A 21,935-nucleotide genomic window follows, 5' to 3' on the forward strand; every position below is an offset into this window, starting at 1 on the left:
ATCTGATTCCCAAAGCTCCAATCTCAAAATCTTACTTATGGTTCCAGAGATATGTGCTTTTTAATTTAATGCTATCTTTTATCAACACATAATTATTTTTGTGCATGTCTTTGGGCTGCTATGGACATTAGCACTAAATAAAAAGGCCCATATTTCTGGAATCACATGAAATATAATAATAATCATAATAATGATCATTTTATTATTATTTTTATTAAATAAATAAAAATAAAAAACATAGGACAGCAAGAATAAAATAACAGAAAAACATTGTAATTTTTGAACCGGTCTTCTTTAAGTTTACTGTTATAACAAATTGGACTTTAAAACAAAAATCCTCCCATATAATATTTTTTATTTCACTCTAAAATGTTACTATAATTATTAATGAATCCCTTCAAAAAGAAAACTCTGATTGCAAATTGCATTTATATATATATTTTTTTTTTTTTTACATTTTTACTAGGGATGTATATTTGGCAATATTCAGCTTCGCGAATATCCGATGAATAGGTCGCCGCTATGAGAATATTCGATGCACAATGTAAGTCTATGGGAAGCCCGAGTATTTGCTATTTGGCAACTATTCGGGTTTCCAATAAACTTACATTGCGCATCGAATAATTGCCAATAGTTGAATAGCGGCGACCTATTCGGCGAATATGGGCATTGCCAAATATTTGAGGTATTCGATCATCTCTAATTATTACACCTCATTTTAATTTTATTTCTTCCCCACTGATTTATCTGACCAAGGAATTGTTGGGCTCTCAACTGCAATGAAAAGCTATTTTATCCCACAACTGTCATGTAGAGGACAATAGTAAAATGACAAAGATTTTACTATTACTGAAGTTTTTGAGGAGCCAGGATGAGACATAGGTTAGAGACTGTTTTGATTATAGCCATTACAGCAAGGCCTACAGCTGACACCTTATACTGATAGTATGTGCTGAGGAACTATTTATATATGGCCTCTTGCATTCCGACCTTCTACTGTTTGTCTTACTTTTATAGTATTTTAGAAATTTGACCAGTGCCACTTTAAATTGTAATAACTCTAAAATGCTTCATTGGATCGCAGTAATTCTTTCGGAATCTATTCACAATTAAATGGACTTTGAGGGCTTATATATTATAAACATCCCCATACCAATATAAAAACTGTACTCCTCCACTACTTTCAAAACTGCTTTCAGATTTTTTTTTAACTCTATAGGTGCTGCACCGAATTATTACAAGGAAAAATGAAAAAAAAATTACCTCTAAAATGTTGCTTTAGCCCAAATTTTCTCACTTTTAAAAAGGTTAGCACCACAGAATGGACCCCTAACTTTGATACCTAGTTTCTTCTCAACAAATTGATACCTTACATGTGGTCAGAAACATCTGTTTGCGGGGTAATAAATGGGGTTGATACCAGCTGTAGTGTCACCTGGCATCAAGCCTAGTGATTAGTGATGTCACGGCATCTATCAGATACCCGACATCACTTTTCAAGAACATTTGTGGTGTGTACATTTTGGAGTACAAAGATGCTAACATAGTTTAGTGTTATTCATGGCAATCCAATAATGCAAAGTTGTGTGATAAATCTCAAAACAGGGATATACAGAAAGGCCTGGTTGAGATGGACACCTGGGGCAATAATATCAGAAATCACTTTTTCTACCATGCTTCCTAGAAACATGGCATCTTTATTGGGGATTGTGTATTGTGGGAGTGTTGAATATAATGGCACTCTGAAAGTCTCTGGACATAATCTTTCTTGAAAACTAACTCCTGTGCCATTTAGTAAAAAACGAGACTCTCATTTCTTACCAAACCCATGTTGAGGGTTATACCTACAATTTCTTCTCTTTACAATGGGAAGAAGACAAGGGAGCCAGGGGATGACTATTCTCTGCCCAAGATACCATGTGGGACCTTTGGACACTACTACTTTCTCCTCTAACACATTAGATCATGTCAGATGAGAGAGAAATGGTTGTTACAGTGGATCATACTTTTTATATGATTGCTATTATTCACTGAATAATGATGATCACATGATCATGGACCATAAAAAACAGCCCTTATCATGTTCTTCAGGGTCTCAGCTACTCCTGTTAGCTAAAACCTTGGAGATTTTCCAAAACTGGGGGGACGCTATATTATTATTCCCAGTTGCCATTTTTAAATGGTGGTGGGAAAATAAGGTCCCTTAGCAATGATGTTTACATGCTTATCTGCAGTAGTTAAGGGGTAAAACTGCAATTACACTTAAATGTTTATTTAAATATAAATGCAAAACATGAAAAATAAAAAATAAATTTACAACTCTATAAAAATATGCTGAGAAATGAAAATGTATTAAAGCAATTATTTTCAAAAATGTTTCAAAAGAGCAAAATAAGTGGTTTTGTGTAGTATTTGTAGATTAAAAATAAGGTCAAAAATCAAGAAAAAAATATTACTCAATTAGTAAGTTTGAAGTTGCTACATCCATTAGCTTGTTAGTATGATATAGACTAGGAATGATGTATATTAAAAAGTTTGCATCTGTCATGTTAAATTTCATCTGATTCATGTGATGTTCTCTTTTGCCATTTAAAGCACCCGGGGGAAATACTCTTTCACTATTTCTGTGGTTTGTAAAACTACTTTGCATTAGCTTTCAGGTCTCATGGTAGTAAGATTAATAAAACACTGGATTACTTGTAAATCAAATCAGGCAGAAATATAGCAGTACAGGCTGCACTATTAAATATGTAAGCTTGGTTTGTATAAAGATAATCCAATCTTTTTGGATATTTGTTAAGCTTTTAAAAGTGTAAAACTTATACTAAAAACATTATAATATGTGATATTCATAGCAATTTAATTTTTTTATTTTTCATTAATTATTTTGCTAGCGGAAAAAATATTTATTTTCCTTTAATATGTCCTAATTATTCTATATTGTTTCTTACAGTTAAAGAGGTGTAATAATATAATAAATAAAAAAATGCAATCAAGATTTTGAGTTATTACTATGTTTACTTTATTAAAAGTACAATTTCTTAGTTACTGCACTTTAGGAAATGTTCAGAACAGAACTCTTGTGAGAAATGATGGCAAAAATGTCATTACAGTGCAGAGAGCTCACATTATGAAAAGAGTTGAGTGAGTGCCTAACTATTTGTACTCTCTATACTCATAATGAGTACTGTCTAATACTCACGTATTCATTCCGAATAGCATGTGCAATGCAAGTCAATAGGGAATACTCGCAATGTAGCAAGTTACCCGAATTCCTTTCTATTTGCCACTCGCAAGAATAGTAAGGCATTTGGGTTACTTATTACTTTGCGAGTTTTTCCCCATTGACTTGCATTGCACACGCTATTCGGAATGAATACGTGAATATTAGACAATACTCGTTATGATAGCGAGTGCGGATAGTTAGGTACTCGCTCAACTCTAATTATGAAACAGCAAGTTTAGACCACACAAGATACTTACTTTAGCTTGAGCAACATATAATCTGGCATTGTCATGCTGAAAAACTGCTCCCAGGAAACCTTGGAGAAACGCCCATGGCACTGTTTATTCCACTCAATAAATTTGATGCCACACTATTAGCTTACCTAAAATGAAGGTTTGAGTTGTCAAGCTACCATATTTTTTGCCACCCCATGTGATAATACTAGTAGGACTGGTGTGTAATGTTCTCCTTTGAAGACCTTTTCATTGAGTGACCCACGTAGTTCAAGATGGAGACGAGAGTTTTGAATGGAGCAATGGAGACTGGAATAGAGGTCTATCCTTTTCAGCAATGAGAATTTATTTTAACTTTAACATAATGATAGCCAAATATTGGTCTGGAAACCATATAGATAATGACAAAAAGCAGCCTCATCCTACGAGTCATACTCAAGGAACTATATGTAGGTAGAATAATGTATGGTAGCTAGACTCTTCTAGTTTTTACTTCAAGTACAGAATTTGGAGATTTACTGATTTGTTTATGGAGCTAGTGATTCAGACACTTACTCAATGTTCCAGGAGTTGTTTTTCAACATGGCAATGCTTGGAACATAGTGCTTTTGCTACTTTGAGCAGCTAGATTGGCCTAAACATGCTTAATTGGTTTGATAACCCATTAGTGGTCTCAGCAGCCTATTTCATTTTTTATCATCCTCTCAATTAACTGCATAATTTTATCAAACTATTTAATAAGGTTTGGAATCTAGCTGTTTCTCTACTTTTTGCCTACTTGCCTATTTTGCCTATTTGACTATATACTTTGTTCTGCTACTTTTTGCCTATTTACCTACTTTGCTTTAATTTTTTCACTGTTTAACCCATCTTTTTTACTGATACTCATAACCTTCCTTGATCTTGACCCATATATTTCTGACCTTGCCTTTTGATTCTGAATCTATCTATCTTATTTTGATTTGATAGTTCAGTTACAACCAAGAACAAAAAGGTTACTTGGCTATAACACCTCGCTATTATACAAGTTACAATTATCTTTTTTCATCTGGGAACAAGATTGTCATGTTATGGTTATATCAAGAGACAGAAATGTTACATGTTATTACTGATATGAATAAAGCTTGATTAATATTTAGTTTTGACAGGGTCTTAGGGTTAGTTATGCCTACTTTACAAATCTGAAGAATGAATAAGCTTTAACTGTCATTTATGTCAGCTCGATTTTCAATCAAATCAATGACTGACTCAAAAATAAGTCTCAAAATCAAAATTATAGCCAAAATAGAATATGCAATAGCCCTTTGGGAACATGAACACAAAGGAGTATGTGAGGGTAAAGCCATTTTCTATGATATACAGTGTATATTTTCAATTGCATGAACTACTTTGCTTAGGCTAGGAAAATCAACGTTTACCATTTAGGATGACATGATAAATAACCAAATCTTTGAGCAGGAAAATAATGCTCGCGTGCAAAAAGAAAATGATTTGGCTATGTAGAATTGACATTAGAATCTCACATTAGTTTCTGTATTGTTGGATTTATTGAGACAGGCATGCAATGTTTTCTCAACATAAAAGTTTATGGACTGATTTATTTATTCTTGTTTGCAAAAATGACAAATACTAAAAAGTTGAAAAAACGTAACATATAATATAGTCAAGGAAACAATGTGATTATTTGTATGTTCATAAAATCAGGCAATTTTTAGATGTTAAAGCTCTTGTCCACCTTTTCAATTTTGAATCTTAATTAAAACAAATCATTTATCTAAAATAAAAATGTTACAAGTCTCCAAAAGTGGTGACTCAAACATTTTTTTTTATCTAATATATAAAGCTGAGTGTATGTTTGTATGTCCACTAAAGGAATTTGCACTGTTGCATGTATAATCACACAATTTTGCACAGATACCCCATTTGACTCAGGGAACATCATAGAGAAATTGTAACCCCGTGCTTTACAATTATTTGCCAAAAAACCTGCCTCCATTAAAGTCAATGGAGCTGGGAGCCACAATGCAGCCAGAACTTCAGAAGACCCTTGAATGGAATGTTGTCATGTCACAATGCAACCAGGGAAAGAGACAGACAGACACAGAAAGACACAGACAGATAAAGAGACAGGGAAAGAGACAGAGAGGGAAAGCGACAGACAGACTGAGAAAAAGACAGACAGACAAAGAAACAAACAGACACAGATAGACACAGACAAAGAGACAGACAGACAAAGAGACAGACAGGGAAAGAGACAGACAGGGAAATAGATAGAGAGACCATCAGGGAAAGAGACAGAGAGACAGATGCACACCAAATTCAGAGAAATATGAACAAGCATAACTGCTTTATAATACAGAAGGAATGAAAAATACAATAAGCCATATGAAAAATTTAAAAAAATTGAAATGTGACATTGCATAACTGCTCAGGATTATTTGAAAAAAAGAGATATTTAGCTAATGTATTGATCAATTCATTACTTCATACACCTCATACAGCTTGGCTCAGCTTCATCCCCATAGAACATGGCTGGCTGCGAGACAGAACCGCGCAATCAGAATAAACTTGGATAAACATCATCTGACTTCATTGTCATTGCTTGGCTCTGTATGTGTGCCGCGGTCTGATTTGCGATCACCGGTGAAGGACTCACCAGTGACCACAAATCCCCCGAGTGACTAAAGTGAGCCATGCGACAGTGGTACTGTCACTCAGGTTACCCGCGGCCAGCTGCAGTCCTCCACCAGAGAGCTGTGGCTGCAGGTGACCTGAGTGATGTCACAGCTGATCATGCGGCTCACTTCAGTTGCTGCGTGGAGCTGACAGAGACCGGCGGTGTTCTACCGCCACTCCTGTCAGCTGCATGTAGCAGAGCTGTATGCATTGCGGGACCTCATGTAGATTATGCCAGACCTGGAGGGGTATTTGGGGGTTTTAATAAAGTGGGGAAAGAGGTTTTTTTTTTTTAGCTCAAAAAAAGGATTTTTTCGGGTTTATGTTTTTATTTTCTTTCACTTACAAGTTAATCATTGGACGTGTCTCATAGATGCCTGCCTTGATTAACCTAGGACTTAGTGGCAGCTATGTGCTGCCATTAATTCCTTATTCCCTGATTGCCACCGCACAAGGGAAATTCTGGATGAGCTGGGTAGAGTCCCAGGACTGTCGCATCTAATGGATGCGGAAACTCCAGGCGATTGCTGGCTGATATTTTTAGGCTGGGGGGCTCCCCATAACGAGGGGCTCACTATCCTGAGAATACCAGCCTTTAGCCAAGTGGCTTTACTTTGGCTGGTATCAAAATTGGGGTGACTGCACGCCATTTTTTTTAATTATTATATATTTTACTGCACTACATAGACCTGCCCACTGGCTGCTGTGATTGGTTGCAGTGAGACAGCTGTCACTCAGTATGGAGGCTCATCTGAATGCAACCAATTATAGGCGCCAGTGGGCGGGGGAAGCAGGGAATACGAGATGGAATAATGAACGGCCGGCATTTTGAAAAGCTGGAGAAGCCGCCAGAGCAGTGTGACAGCCGTGTAGCGCCGTGCCGGGGATCAGTCAGTAATCGGTGAGTATGGGACAGGGGGTGAGGGGGAGAGACCAAAAGACAGAGAGAGAGAGACTGAAAGACCTGCGTTCTGTTTGTCAAAAAAAAGATTTGGTTTGAGAGCTGTTCTGGCGACTACGTAAAAGCCACGTGCTGCTCTGAGCACGTTATTCCAAGACACCAGAAATGCAGTCACGCACCTTCTACAGGCTGTGCCCATACTGTTTCTGCCTTTTTACATCCATTTCAGCCTTTTCCTCAGGAACCACAGCTCGCCGTTAGGTCCAACATGAAATTATTCGAGTTTCCCATAGACTTCCATTGCGCATCGAAAATGTGCGAATAGTCGAATAGTGCCGACCAATTTGTCGGATATTCGTCGAAGTGGACATTTTGGTATTCAATCATCCCTACTTATAACGAAATGGGATGGGGGCAACACAATAGGTAAACAATGTTTGTTGTGTATGGTCCAGTCATAAATATTATAAACTAGCTGTACTACCCGGCTTCACCCGGGTTAATAACTACTGTTAACAAAACAGAATGTATTAACAAAAATGTATTCTGCACACAAAAACCACAAAACAAATAGATATAAATGTAATTATTAAATTGTTGCCTATAATAACCAATCAGAGCTTAGATTAATTAACTGTTGAAAAATAGAAGCTAAGCTGTGATTGGTTGCTATTGGCAGCCTGATAAATCTCCAGGCAACAGAAAGCCCTCCCCCCTGACAGTATATATTAGCTCACACATACACATAATAGACAGGTCATGTGACTGTCAGCTGCCGTATTTCCTATATGGTACATTTGTTGTTCTTGTAGTTTGGCTGCTTATTAATCAGATTTTTATTTTTGAAGGATAATACAAGACTTGTGTGTGTTTTAGGGCGATTATGTGGTGAGGTTGGTGTATGTGTGGTGAGATGTGTGCTGAGGGTGGTATATGTGTTCAAGTACGTGGTAGTGTGTGGCGCATTTTGTGTGTGTGTTCATATCCCCGAGTGTGGTGAGTATCCCATGTCGGGGCCCCACCTTAGTAACTGTATGGTATATACTCTTTGGCGCCATCGCTCTCATTCTTTAAGTCCCCCTTGTTCACATCTGGCAGCTGTCAATTTGCTCCCAACACTTTTCGTTTCACTTTTTCCCCATTATGTAGATAGGGGCAAAATTGATTGGTAAATTGGAATGCGCGGGGTTAAAATTTCGCCTCACAACATAGCACCCGGTGCGTAACTGTCTCTCTGTTTCTCTCCCATTCTCTGTCTGTCTCCCCCTCTGTATATATCTCTCTGTCTCTCTCTCTCTATCTCTTTGTCTGTCTATCTCTTTCCCTGTCTGTCTCTTTCTCCATCTGTCTCAATCTCTTTCCCTGTCTGTCTATCTATCTCTTTCCCTGTCTATCTATCTCTGTCACTTTCCCTGTCTGTCACTTTCCCTGTCTGTCTCTTTCCCTCTCTTTCCCTGTCAGTCTCTTTCCCTGTCAGTCTGTATCTTTGTCTGTTTCTATCTCTTTGTGTCTGTCTCTTACCTTGTCTATGTCTGTTTCTTACCCTGTCTGTATCTGTATCTTTCTCTGGCTGCATTGTGACACGCCAACATTCCATATAAGGGCGTGGCTGCGCATTCTTCTGAAGTTCTGGCTGCATTGTGGCTCCGAGCTCCATTCTCTTTAATGGAGGCAGGTTTTTTGGAGAATAACTGTAAAGAGCGGGGTTAAAATTTACCCTCGAAACATAGCCTATGACACTCTCTGGGTCCAGAAGTGTGAGTGTGCAAAATTTAGTGGCTGTAGCTGTGACGGTGCGGATGCCAATCCCGGGCATACACACACACACACACACACATTCAGCTTTATATATTAGATGGGGCTTTTCAAAAATCTGCATGATCTGGTCATCAGCCGATATTTGTCTAAGTACAGTTACCACGTGCTATTGAGTGCATGGAGGATTACGGGACAGATGAAAAGGAAGGGCAGATTCTAATTAAAATATTGAAAGAGGGAACAGGGGAGAGTAAGATGAGGTTAATGGCTAGTTTAAAAAGATGTCTTTTTAAAATATGTTTAAACACACTTGGGCCAGGTATTAGTTGGATCACCTGAGGTATGTCATTCAAGTGAATTTATCCATGGGGCTCCTAAGATTTACTTGCACAGATTATACAGTTGAAACCAGAAGTTTACATACACTATCTCTAAAGATACATCTGTATGTTTTTCTCACTGTTTGACATGAAATCAGAATAAACCTCTTCTGTTTTAGGCTAATTAGGATTACCAAAATTATTTATATTTGCTAAAAGCCAGAATAATGAGCAAGATGGAGTGGTTTAGGGCAATGTTATTGCTTTATGCAAAATCAAACGTTTACATACCCTAACAGTACTATGCTTTTTAACAATATGGTAGGAACATCAAAGGAGATGTGCAGCAGCTATTTCCACCATTAAATGCTATTCTATTAATTATTATTATTACTAAAATAGGTCTTGTGACCCTTTCACAACCCTTATAGGTGAGTACATTCTTCCCCTTCTCTCTCCCCTTGTCTACCTGGTAAGACTCTATTGCGCCCCTTTTTTCCACAGGCTCTCGTGTTATTTTAACAATATGGGACAGCCCATATAATGATGTCATGTCTTCGGAAGCTTCTGATAGATTTATTGGCAAAATCCGAGTTAATGAGAGACAAACCTGTAGATGTATTTTAATGCCCACCTGAAACACACTGCTTCTTTGTGTAGCATCATGGGAAAGTCAAAAGAAATCAGCCAAGATCTCTGTAAGAGAATTGTGGACTTGCACAAGTCTGGTTCACCCTTAAGTGCAATTTCCAGATACCTGCATGGTACTCGTAAAGATCATTTTGCGCTCAAATGGGCTCGACTCAGTTACTGAGTATAATGGAAGTTAATGGGGAATTTGAGAAATTTTAGCTGATATCAAGCCTAAGGGTTATTAATGTACAAGGTTGGTGGTGAATTGGGACTATGCCGCTCTGCCGTGCAGAAAAAATTATCCATATAAAGATCAAAATAATTTTATTTTCCACGCACTTCAGTGAAACCTCACGCCTTCATCAGGAATAAATCACACATATACAGCAACAGTCACAGGCAAGACCCTTAATTGGAAAAAGGATGGGCAGCCAATTAACAAAGTCAGGGGATCAATTCAAATGAAATGCTCTTCTTTGACCCTTATTTGCTTTTTCATTTTACCAGCAAGAAGAGTGAAGAACACAACATGCCCCCCAACAAAATTGTAAAAATACTCTCAAACTCTTACCGTTTCACCAATTTATTGAAAAAAAAAAACCCATGAAGATAAGAAGTAGTTCAAATAATCTGAGGTATTCCACAAATGGGAATCTGAAAGACTTATAAAGATAGAGGTAAAGAGATAAAAACAAAAGACAGTCCCTTGTTCAGTTTGTTGTAAAGAAAAATCCCCGTAGCTCCTACGTTGTCATTGGCATTCCTATAATGTTTACTGATTTTGAAGCATAACTTATGGAGCCTCATTCTGAGAATGACACTTAATAGGTCTCTCCTGGTGAGTATGTGCTCTCCAATACCTATCGACTGTGCAGAGCGCAGCCTGAAAGAGAGTGACCTATGTAACATCATTCTCAGAACAAAGCTCTATAGGTTGTACTGCAGATTTGGTGAACGTAGTGGTTATGCCTTCATCTGTCTGATTTAGCTTGGCTGGATATTAAACAGTTTTGGGACTTCATGTTATTTTTTTAATTATTTATTCATTAAGGTAAACTAGGCTAAAAACACACTTTACAGAAACATGAAAGGTACCAAAGGGTGTAAGTGTATAAACCTTCTCTAATCTATGCTGTCCCTCTTACAGCACCTCTCCAAGAAATGCTTCTAGAGGACAATGTGCTGAACATCATGTCCCCGGATCTCATGTAAAACCTGATGAATTGTTGTGGGCGACAAATAACATTAATGCCAGTACCCAACATGGCTATGGCACTCCCCACATATTTGTTGGTTGTGTAACAACTGCAAAACATTATATTTACTTATATTTTAACATTATATCATAACAAAGATTTAAATATTTCAACTGTTTGTATCATGAAAACTGGGGAATATAATATAACTTAACTTTTCATACTCTTGTTTGACCCTGCATTACTCCCACTTTACCATCACTTGTTTTTTTTAAAAAATCAGGAAAACATTTTGCATTTGCTTTCTATTGTACATTGAAATCATGCATTTATTACTTAAGCTGGAGATTTAATTAACATTAGTCTTTAATAGCAGCTGCACATTACCACAATTGCTGTTTAATTGGGTACGGTGATGACTTCCCATTAAATCACTACCTTTTTAACAATGCATTAATTGGGTAATTGTTTCACCTGGAGTTTTAATTGGCAATGACCTTTCTATACAGATTATGGGGATACATACGCAAAGGTATAACCACAGTAAAAATAATATAAACTTGACAAATTTAAATTATTTTTAGATTTGTTTAAACACATTCAAATGCAGGTTAGTAGATAATGAGTATTTTGTAGATTTGATTGTATCAATTTGATGCATATTTAATTAAAGTTGAATTTTGTAATATTCACACTCTCTGGCATATTCGAACAACCATTGATTGTACGAAAATCACCTGAAAAAGCAAAATGTGACAGAACCCTACCATGACCTGAGGCATACAAAAACAGTGACTCTCAACTATCATATCATATGGTATAATGTTGGAAATCAGGATTAAATATGATAGACTGTATAAAAGCCTAAGAAATGAATACAGCAGGCAATTTAGCAAGACTTTTGGATAGTGAGACTACATAAAAGCTCAGAAATAAAAACTAGAAGAGAAAGCACTAAAACATTGGACAAATACTTCAAACAGTACTAAATTGAACAACTGTTGCAGTGAAGATGATGAAATTATTGGTCTGTAAATACTACATATATTCAATTGATGAAAGATACATCAGCAGTAGTATCAGAATCAGTGTGATTGATTAGTTACATAATATAGATAGCATCTGTCCTATTGAATTAAAATTGCATATTTTTTTCTTCATTCTGAAAAAAATTAAAAAAGTAAAAACAAGAAGGCACAATAATTTTTATAGAAATAAAATATCTTAAATCAGAATCTAACCGTGTACTCGCTTGTCACAAACCGCTGTATTGAGTTTTTGCATTTCTAGTCCAATTATTTTTATGAAAGGTGAAAGAGATGTTTTATAAAAATGCAGCAGAAAACTTCCCCAAGCCCATACATTTACACTGTATGCACAATTATTAGGCAATTTATATTGTTAACAATTTATTTTTTTAGGGAACAGCAATAGCGCTCTTGGCCAATCAAAGTGGTTAATAAACCTGAAACGTGAATATTTAAGAAAGAAAAAGAAAGATTTTGTCTTTCTTAGAAGAGTATCTATTATGTATAATTAATCTGAAACTATTTGTGTGCAGGATTATTAAAAACATAGATTTTTCTATCTTAATTGTTTATTATTCATCTGTTAAAATGAGAATAATAACCAAACAACTCAAAATGTACAAAAATATATTTCTGGCATTTTAAAAAAAATGTCAGTGTTAAATATAGCCACTCTTCTGTAATAATCATTAGCCTTCTCTCTGTTGAGCCTGTCAGTTTCTTAATCTGTTGATGATCAACCTTTGGGTAGCAGCAACCACAGCCTCCCAGAAACTGTTCTGAAAAGTTTACTGTTTTTCTTCACCATAAATCTATTGTTTAAGAAAAAGCCATAAGTTCTTAACAGTGTTTAGGTCAGGTGAGGAAAAGCACAAAGTCATAGTTCTGTTATCTTTAAGGCCTTATTGGCTAAAACCTTAAAAGATTTCACTGGCTATCCAAGCAATACAGTACTTTGACACATGCAATAAAGTGAAGGAAAAGAAGAAAAATCGGCACATCCAGCATAAAATTAAAAAATTCATCCAAAAAATAAAGACCCTGACATGTTTCCGACGCAGAAGAGCATCCTTAATAATATGCAATAAAGTATTGTCCTGCATAAAAATCATGGTGTTAATGAAAGTTACAGACTCTTTCTTGTACTACTGCTTGATGAATATGTCCTTTATAAACTGATAGCATCTTTTTGAGTTGATTCTGAGTCCACCTTTAACCAGAACAGGTCAAACTAGTTAATCTTTCATAATTCCAGCATAAAGCAGTATCCTGCCATTACTCCTACATTGAATTGAGTTCTGTGCTTGTCACTGATTCAGACATGAATCGATTATTCTGGTCCACCAAAAATGACTCAACTCCTCAGTCCATGAAACCTTTGAAAATGTTATCTTCACATATTTCTAGGCCTAGTTTTGAAATTTCAACTTATGTGTTTTGTTTAGTGGTGAATGGTGATTGAGTTTCAGATTCACCTACCTTGGCCATGTTTATGAACACTGAACACTATGTACTTTTGGGCACTCCAAGGAGGTTGCAGTTCTGGAATATTACAGCACTGAATGATAATGGGTTTATGGTCTCTTCACCTTTGATTCTACTAAAATCTATGGTAGTTAATGTGTCTTTTTTATTCAACACATTTTTTGAGACCATGTTCACAATTACCAGCACAACTTTTGATGGTTCTATGATCACGACCCAACTTTTTAGCAATTTTAAGAATGCTGCATTCCTTTCTTAACAATTTTTAACCTTTCAGAATAATTTAAATCTCTATCTTTGGATAGACAAGCTGCCTAATTATTCTGCTCACCTTGGTAAAGGTTGGTGATACCCTTAGGCCACAGTCTCCCTCACTACATAAATAAACAATTCACCTATTTTTTATTCAATAATCATTCATATTTATCCAGTTTGAGGTTAAAAAATATTCCTAAAATTGATGATATGGTCAAAACTCACTTGCCTAATACTTGTGCACAATGTAGATATGACTGTCTAACAAAATGTTCATGTCGGAATTTTTTTTTCTTTGTACAATTGTTTTATTGGTAAAAAATGTTTTATCCATACATGCCATAATATTACAATGAATATCAAAAAACCTTCAAAATAGAAACCAATACGGGTTCAAAATAAAGGGAATGGTAATCATTTCATGATAAAATATAAATTATTAAAAATAACATATATTACATATTCATAAATAATATAAGACTGGATCAATTTCCCAATACTACTAGCAGCGGTTTGTATAGGGAGTTTAGTATACCTTTAAATTGGTCAGAGGTGCACCCCCTGAGGAAAAGAACGCTAGAAACGCGTGTCGGAGCATAGCGGCACGTAGGACACCTCTGACCAATTTAAAAGTATACTAAACTCCTACCCAATTTTGCACTTCACAAGCACTTTACTGCAATAAGTCACATCATTTATACCTTTCATCTAATATTATATATAACTAATATAGTTTTGCACTTAGCACTTTATTATTTATATGTTATATAGAATCAACTGATATTTATATATGATTGGTCATTGCACTAGGCACTTTTATTACCTGGCAAACCGCTGCTAGTAGTATTGAAAAATTGATCCAGTCTTATATTATATATGAATATGTAATATATGTTATTTTTAACAATTTAAATCAAATTAATATTTTATCATGAAATGAACACCATTCCCTTTATTTTGAACCTGTATTGGTTTCTATTTTAAAGGGTTTTTGATATTCATGACCGTCTAATGGTGATTTTATATGGAATATTTTGATTATTTATTCATAATATTACAATGACCTGATTTAGGTGCTTGTTTTTTGGTCATATACTTTTCTAAAATTTATTTTTTGTCCTTTTTACCATTTTTAACTTCATAGCATTATACGTGTTTTTTTAATTTCAAATGGAATACCAGTGAATTTGCTGCAAATCATTTTTTTTAATCCATGTGTGATACTTGGTGAGATCAAATCTGAAATTTTTTGATTATCTCTATTATACAGGTATTAGCAAATTAATCAGGTTAATGCATTTTTAAAAGGGATGGGGTCTCATTTAAGAAATCCTGTTATAACAAGTGGTGTTTGCTTTAGCAAAAAAAATCTCAGCAGCTGTATAAATTCCAAACCTGTTTCTGGATAAAAGTTTTCTAAGGTGAACAAACACCTCTAGTTCATCTCTGCAAATGTATTTTAAATGTTCTAATATATTTTATGTGAGTTCTTTACTGTTTTCACTAAAGAGTCATGTTGCAATTTAATGAGAACCTTCACTGTTAGCTTCCAGCTGAAAAAATGCTACTATGCATACGTGATTATCACAAAGGTTCAAGACACAATTTTTGTACAGATAATACAGAATTGTATTCAAAAATACATTTGACTTTAACAATATCTTGATCTACAGAACATAAAGAGTTTGAAACAATGACTTCTTTTACTTAAAGAAAGATTTCCATAGTGCTTCATTATACAATACTTAGGGGTTTTTTACTAAGTACATTTATCACTTATTGATAGGATAGGTGATACATTTAGGATCGCCTGGGATCTATTAATTGGGAACTCTACCAAGAATGAAGGGTTGCTATAACTCTTGTCTGTGTCCCAACCATCTCTCTGTATTTTGAGACTAGTTACAGGATCAGGACTAAAGTCTCTCATTGTCACCTGAGGCTCTACATATTAAATGTGTTTCCTGTTTTTGGGTGGGGCAAGGGTTAATGTTAGTTTTTCTTTCCAGCAGCTTCTGATTGCTGGTCAGCTGCTTCTGGTTTGGGACCACTTACAGTGCCTACAAGTAGTATTCAACCCCCTGCAGATTTAGCAAGTTTACACATTCGGAATTAACTTGGCATTGTGACATTTGGACTGTAGATCAGCCTGGAAGTGTGAAATGCACTGCAGCAAAAAAGAATGTTATTTCTTTTTTTTTTTTTTTTTTTTTTAAATTGAGAAAAGTTTATTCAGAGGGTCATTTATTATTCAACCCCTCAAACCACAAGAATTCTGTTTGGTTCCCCTAAAGTATTAAGAAGTATTTCAGGCACAAAGAACAATGAGCTTCACATGTTTGGATTAATTATCTCTTTTTCCAGCCTTTTCTGACTAATTAAGACCCTCTCCAAACTTGTGAACAGCACTCATATTTGGTCAACATGGGAAAGACAAAGGAGCATTCCAAGGCCATCAGAGACAAGATCGTGGAGGGTCACAAGGCTGGCAAGGGGTACAAAACCCTTTCCAAGGAGTTGGGCCTACCTGTCTCCACTGTTGGGAGCATCATCCGGAAGTGGAAGGCTTATGGAACTACTGTTAGCCTTCCACGGCCTGGACAGCCTTTGAAAGTTTCCACCCGTGCCGAGGCCAGGCTTGTCCGAAGAGTCAAGGCTAACCCAAGGACAACAAGGAAGGAGCTCCGGGAAGATCTCATGGCAGTGGGGATATTGGTTTCAGTCAATACCATAAGTAACGTACTCCCCCGCAATGGTCTCCGTTCCAGACGAGCCCGTAAGGTACCTTTACTTTCAAAGCGTCATGTCAAGGCTCGTCTACAGTTTGCTCATGATCACTTGGAAGACTCTGAGACAGACTGGTTCAAGGTTCTCTGGTCTGATGAGATCAAGATTGAGATCTTTGGTGCCAACCACACACGTGACGTTTGGAGACTGGATGGCACTGCATACGACCCCAAGAATACCATCCCTACAGTCAAGCATGGTGGTGGCAGCATCATGCTGTGGAGCTGTTTCTCAGCCAAGGGGCCTGGCCATCTGGTCCGCATCCATAGGAAGATGGATAGCACGGCCTACCTGGAGATTTTGGCCAAGAACCTCCGCTCCTCCATCAAGGATCTTAAGATGGGTCGTCATTTCATCTTCCAACAAGACAACGACCCAAAGCACACAGCCAAAAAAACCAAGGCCTGGTTCAAGAGGGAAAAAATCAAGGTGTTGCAGTGGCCTAGTCAGTCTCCTGACCTTAACCCAATTGAAAACTTGTGGAAGGAGCTCAAGATTAAAGTCCACATGAGACACCCAAAGAACCTAGATAACTTGGAGAAGATCTGCATGGAGGAGTGGGTCAAGATAACTCCAGAGACCTGTGCCGGCCTGATCTGGTCTTTTAAAAGACGATTATTAGCTGTAATTGCAAACAAGGGTTATTCCACAAAATATTAAACCTAGGGGTTGAATAATAATTGACCCACACTTTTATGTTGAAAATTTATTAAAATTTAACTGAACAACATAACTTGTTGGTTTGTAAGATTTATGCATCTGTTAATAAATCCTGCTCTTGTTTGAAGTTTGCAGGCTCTAACTTATTTGCATCTTATCAAACCTGCTAAATCTGCAGGGGGTTGAATACTACTTGTAGGCACTGTATATACCATCTTCTCCCAGCAGTGGGTGCCGATTATTCTCTGATCTTATTTGGATGCTTAGCCTGGAGGTGGAAGGAGCTCCTTGAGCCCTTGCTATTGGTTTCGTGTAGGCTGCAGTATTAGCTCCTGACTGCAGCATAGTTGTTGGAGTTAGTCTATTGTTGCTTTCCCCTTGTCTTAACTTCCCTTGGTGTGTTGTTTTAGTACAGTGGTGAACTAGTGGTTGTTACCTTCCCTTTCACTAGCCAGGGCTTACTGCAGGATATTTCATCACTTCTGGTTCCTGCTCTGTGACATGTGAGGAAACTGTATTGGGACTGGCTAAGAGTGCAGTGTACAGACACAGGTAAGTGGAGGAGGTGTCCATCTTACCTGTCACTAGCAACAGGGCCCACCGTTGTTAATTTATCTCGGGTGTACCCCTTCTTTGTCTTGGTAAAACCCCCTGTCTGTTGTGTGTTTTATCTCACACCAGACCTTCCCTAAATCTGTGTTATAACAGTTTGCTCATGGTTAAACATTTAATATTAATTAAACTGGTTGAATACAAGAATATGATGAGTAAGTTCTTTATGTAAATAGATAAGTTTTGTGCATGTGTGATCTACTTTATTTGAGACTGATAGAAATAGTTATGTACATGGTTGACAGATATGAGCAAATTTTACAACAGTTTATATTTCGCACAATATGGATGTTTTGCAATTTCCAATGCACAAATTCAGCAAAATGGCTTTCAGGTGTTGCCACCTTGATTAACCCCTTTCAGCCCCAGAGCATTTTCCGTTTTTGCGTTTTTGTTTTTTGCTCCCCTTCTTCCGAGACCCGTAACTTTTTTATTTTTTTGTCAATCTTGCCATATGAGGGCTTGTTTTTTGCGGTACGAGTTTTACTTTTAAATCAAACCATAAGTTTTACCATATGGTGTACTGGAAAACAGCAAAACAATTCCAAGTGTGAAAAAACTGTAAAAAAAGTGTGATGGCATCATAGTTTTTGGGATGTTTTATTCATGGTATTCATTATATAGTAAAACTGATGTGTGGATATGATGCCTGAGGTTGGTGTGAGTTTGCAGACACCAAACATGTATAGGTTAACTTGTATCTAAGAGGTTAAAAAATTTCACAAGCTTGTCCAATAAAAGTGGCGTACCTTTTGCGCCATTTTCCGAAACCTGTAGCGTTCTCATTTTTTGGGATCAATGGCTCAGTGACAGCTCATTTTTTGCATCTCAAGCTGATGTTTCTAATGGTACTATTTTTGCGCAGATGCTCCGTTTTGATCACCTGTTATTGCATTTTGCGTAAAACTTGCGGCGACCAGAAAACATAATTTTGGCGTTTGGAATTTTTTTGCCACTATGCCGTTTACCAATCTAATTAATTGATTTTATATTTTGATAGATCGGGCATTTCTGAACGCGGCGATACCAAATATGTGTGTATATATATTTTTTAACCCTTTGATTTTCAATGGGGTGAAAGGGGGGTGATTTGAACTTTAAGGATTTTTTTAATTTTTTAAAACTTTTTTATTTTTTTATTTTATTTTACTAGTCCCCCTAGGGGGCTATAGCGATCAGCAATCCGATCGCTCTGATCTATCTGCTGATCACAGCTATACAGCTGTAAATAGCAGATACAGTCACTTCCTGCTTCACTGGCCTCCGGGTTGGGTGAAAATGAAAGTGACTCGTCATAGCTGCAGGCGTCATCACATGACCCTATGCTACCATGGCAACCACCAAAAGTCACATGATCACTCACGTGACTTCCGGTGGGGGCGGCGGTAAGTTAAAATCTTCACCGCGCGTATATACATCTCGCTGCCAGACTTTGGCAGCGAGATGTAAGGGGTTAATGTTACGGATGAATGCAATTCCACTCGTAACATGCAGGCACACATGTCAGCTTTTGAAAACAGCTGATATGTGCGCCGATCGCCGCACCCTGCCTGTGGCAGGGGGCGGGGCTTAACGTGACACGCTCCATGACGGATAGATCCGTCCATGGTCGTGAAGGGGTTAAAACTTTAATAGGCCAGACAAATTGCAAAAATAGTATCTAAAAAATTAGTAATAATAACCTCACAGCTTACCTGTCCCACCAATCTTACAGCTCACTGTTTGTTCCTTTATGCCTCTACCTTTCCACTTCAGCTGTTGCACATATTTTCTACAGCATCCTCACTATAGGACAGATCTTCCTTGTCAATTAGGACTTGGATGTCACTGTGCCCCACACCATCATTCAGGCAAAGAGCAATAATCTCTGAGGCATAGTCTATGCAGTAGTCCCATCCTTGTAAAAGCAGAAAAAAATGCACCTGACATATGTAAGGGAAAAGATAAGGAATGACACTTAGCATTGTGAGTTGTGGGACAGCAGCGCAGTTGAGTGTTATTTTTTTAAATGCTCCATTTATTATACTTTTGATCTTTCTACACCCTAAAACGTAAGAATGGTACATTCAAGTTTTACTAGAACCATTGTGACGACACAGAGTTTTTCAATGTGTGTCGTGGGTTACAATTTCTTACATTAGCCAGACGTATTGTTCTTCTGTGTGCTAACTCATGTTTGCTAAACCATTGTTTCTACCAGACCCTCTGAGCATTCATTGTAATGTAGTTGTGTATAGCTAATCTAATGTAAATTACCTTAGTAGCCATTGTCTAGTCTGTGACTTGCAGACTTTATGTAAAAATCCTCAGTCTTTCTATCCACATCATTTAAATGAAAATTATCCATGCAAATTGAAATTCATCCAATAAGAGAAGCAACCTTCTACAACCAATCCAATAAGGGCCAGTATTTACTAAGGGAAGGCTATGGCTATAAAAGGTGACTTCTTGGAGTCACCAGTTGGTTGATGATGTGCATGATCCAGTCTAAGCTCTTAGGAGCTGGCTAGGGGATCAGGACCAAGATACCTTGTGGACGCGGTCTAGGGACTTTGGCTCTGACTAGAGAATCACTTGGCTACATGGCTTCAACCTAGGGACTTCGGTTCCGATTGGAGACCATATCCACAGTTTAGGGATTTCGACTCCGGCTGCCAGGATTATATCATCACACCAGAGACTACTTAAGGAGGAAACCCAGGTTGGAACAATCCAGTCACCTGGCTACAGACTTTGAAGTCCTCAGCCAGCTTCTTAAATCTGGCATTATTCCAGTCTCGGTGGGTGCCCGCCAAAAGTGGGGTGCTGCTGGATTGGAGTAAGTAGCCCTGGAAGCTCTGAAGCACGGACATTCAAATCCCTGGTGAGCCAGCGGAAGGGTAAGACTCTGTTGCCTGTTACATTTGTGTGTTTTGCTGGTTACGTGTTATGTGCTGTTAATATTTTGGGGATCCAATAAAGTCTTAATATTGTGATTCCCTCACCCTGTGTTGTCTGAGTAGTGTTCCGCCCACGGTTAAGGAGGTCGTGCGTTCAGTTGGGATGAGCCCTGAGCCACACTATCTTTCTAAAGGCGGCTGGTTCAGCGGACGAGAGCACCCACTGAGCCCCGTGTCTCGACACCACTCATTTCTAAAAATCAAATATCTCCAAAAGTTCAATAATAGGTGAATAAAAATGGGGTCCATGTGGGGACTACCACTTAATTCACAGGAGTTTTTGGGCCCACCTGATCCGTGGTATACCAATAGACATAACTCTTGAAATTGTGCAGCTATCTTGTAATCTATTGTTAGGTGATGAAAGTATATAGTAGGAAGTCCTCTTCAGTTTAATATAATGAAACTGAAATAGCTACATTGTTTTGTTGTTGTCAGCAAAGAGTGTCAAAGAAATAAAACTTGATATAATTTACAGTTGCAGCAATCACCATCATGCAAAACCTATATTCTAAATACATACACATATTTTGATCAGCAATGAATTGGGTGAAAAAAGAATTATATTTCATATACATTATATCAGATAAATACCATAAAATTTCTCACTCATCTAAAAGTCACACAACTTTAAATGTATATTACATATTTATATATATAGTTTAGTTCTAAATATGTCAACATTTTACTTTTTAATTTTTAGAAATCGTGAGTCTTTAGTAGAGTTGAGCGCAGTTCGTGGTTCGTGATTCTCCAGTTCGCTGTTCGAGTGATTTTGGGGCCTGTTCTAGATCGAACTAGAAATCGAGCTTTTTGCTAAAAGCTCGATTGTTCTAGTTACGTTCGAGAATGGTTCTAGCAGCAAAAAGCCAAGCTAATTACTAGCTGGCTTCTCGCTGTAATAGTGTAAGCCACTCTGTGACTCACACTGTTATGAAATTTCAGCGTATAGTGTGCAGGGACTGCGCATTCAGATCACTGCTGCTGGGATAATGGCGATCTCGTTTTTTTTTTTTTCCTTGTCTTACTTCCCTAAGCGCGCGTGTAGTGGGGCGGGCCAGCATGTCAGCCAATCCCAGACACACACACAGCTAAATGGACTTTTTGCCAGAGAAGCAAGGGCAAGTGTCATACGCTGTCCATGTCACATGTCCTTGCATTATAAAAACGGGAATCTGCCCGTCTGGACGCCATTATCTGCCTTCTGCGTCTGGGTGTCAGTCACC

The 21,935-nt window shown here is 37.4% G+C and overlaps 1 protein-coding gene across 3 annotated transcripts in view; it reads left to right on the top strand.

Moving 5' to 3' along the window:
* LOC142243203 (cadherin-10-like) overlaps positions 1-21,935 on the top strand; it is a 758,404-nt gene that overhangs the window by 247,845 nt on the left and 488,624 nt on the right. The gene's annotated exons all lie outside the window — the stretch shown is intronic.

Source organism: Anomaloglossus baeobatrachus, chromosome 6 (genome assembly GCF_048569485.1).
Source record: "Anomaloglossus baeobatrachus isolate aAnoBae1 chromosome 6, aAnoBae1.hap1, whole genome shotgun sequence".
Taxonomy (NCBI): domain Eukaryota; kingdom Metazoa; phylum Chordata; class Amphibia; order Anura; family Aromobatidae; genus Anomaloglossus; species Anomaloglossus baeobatrachus.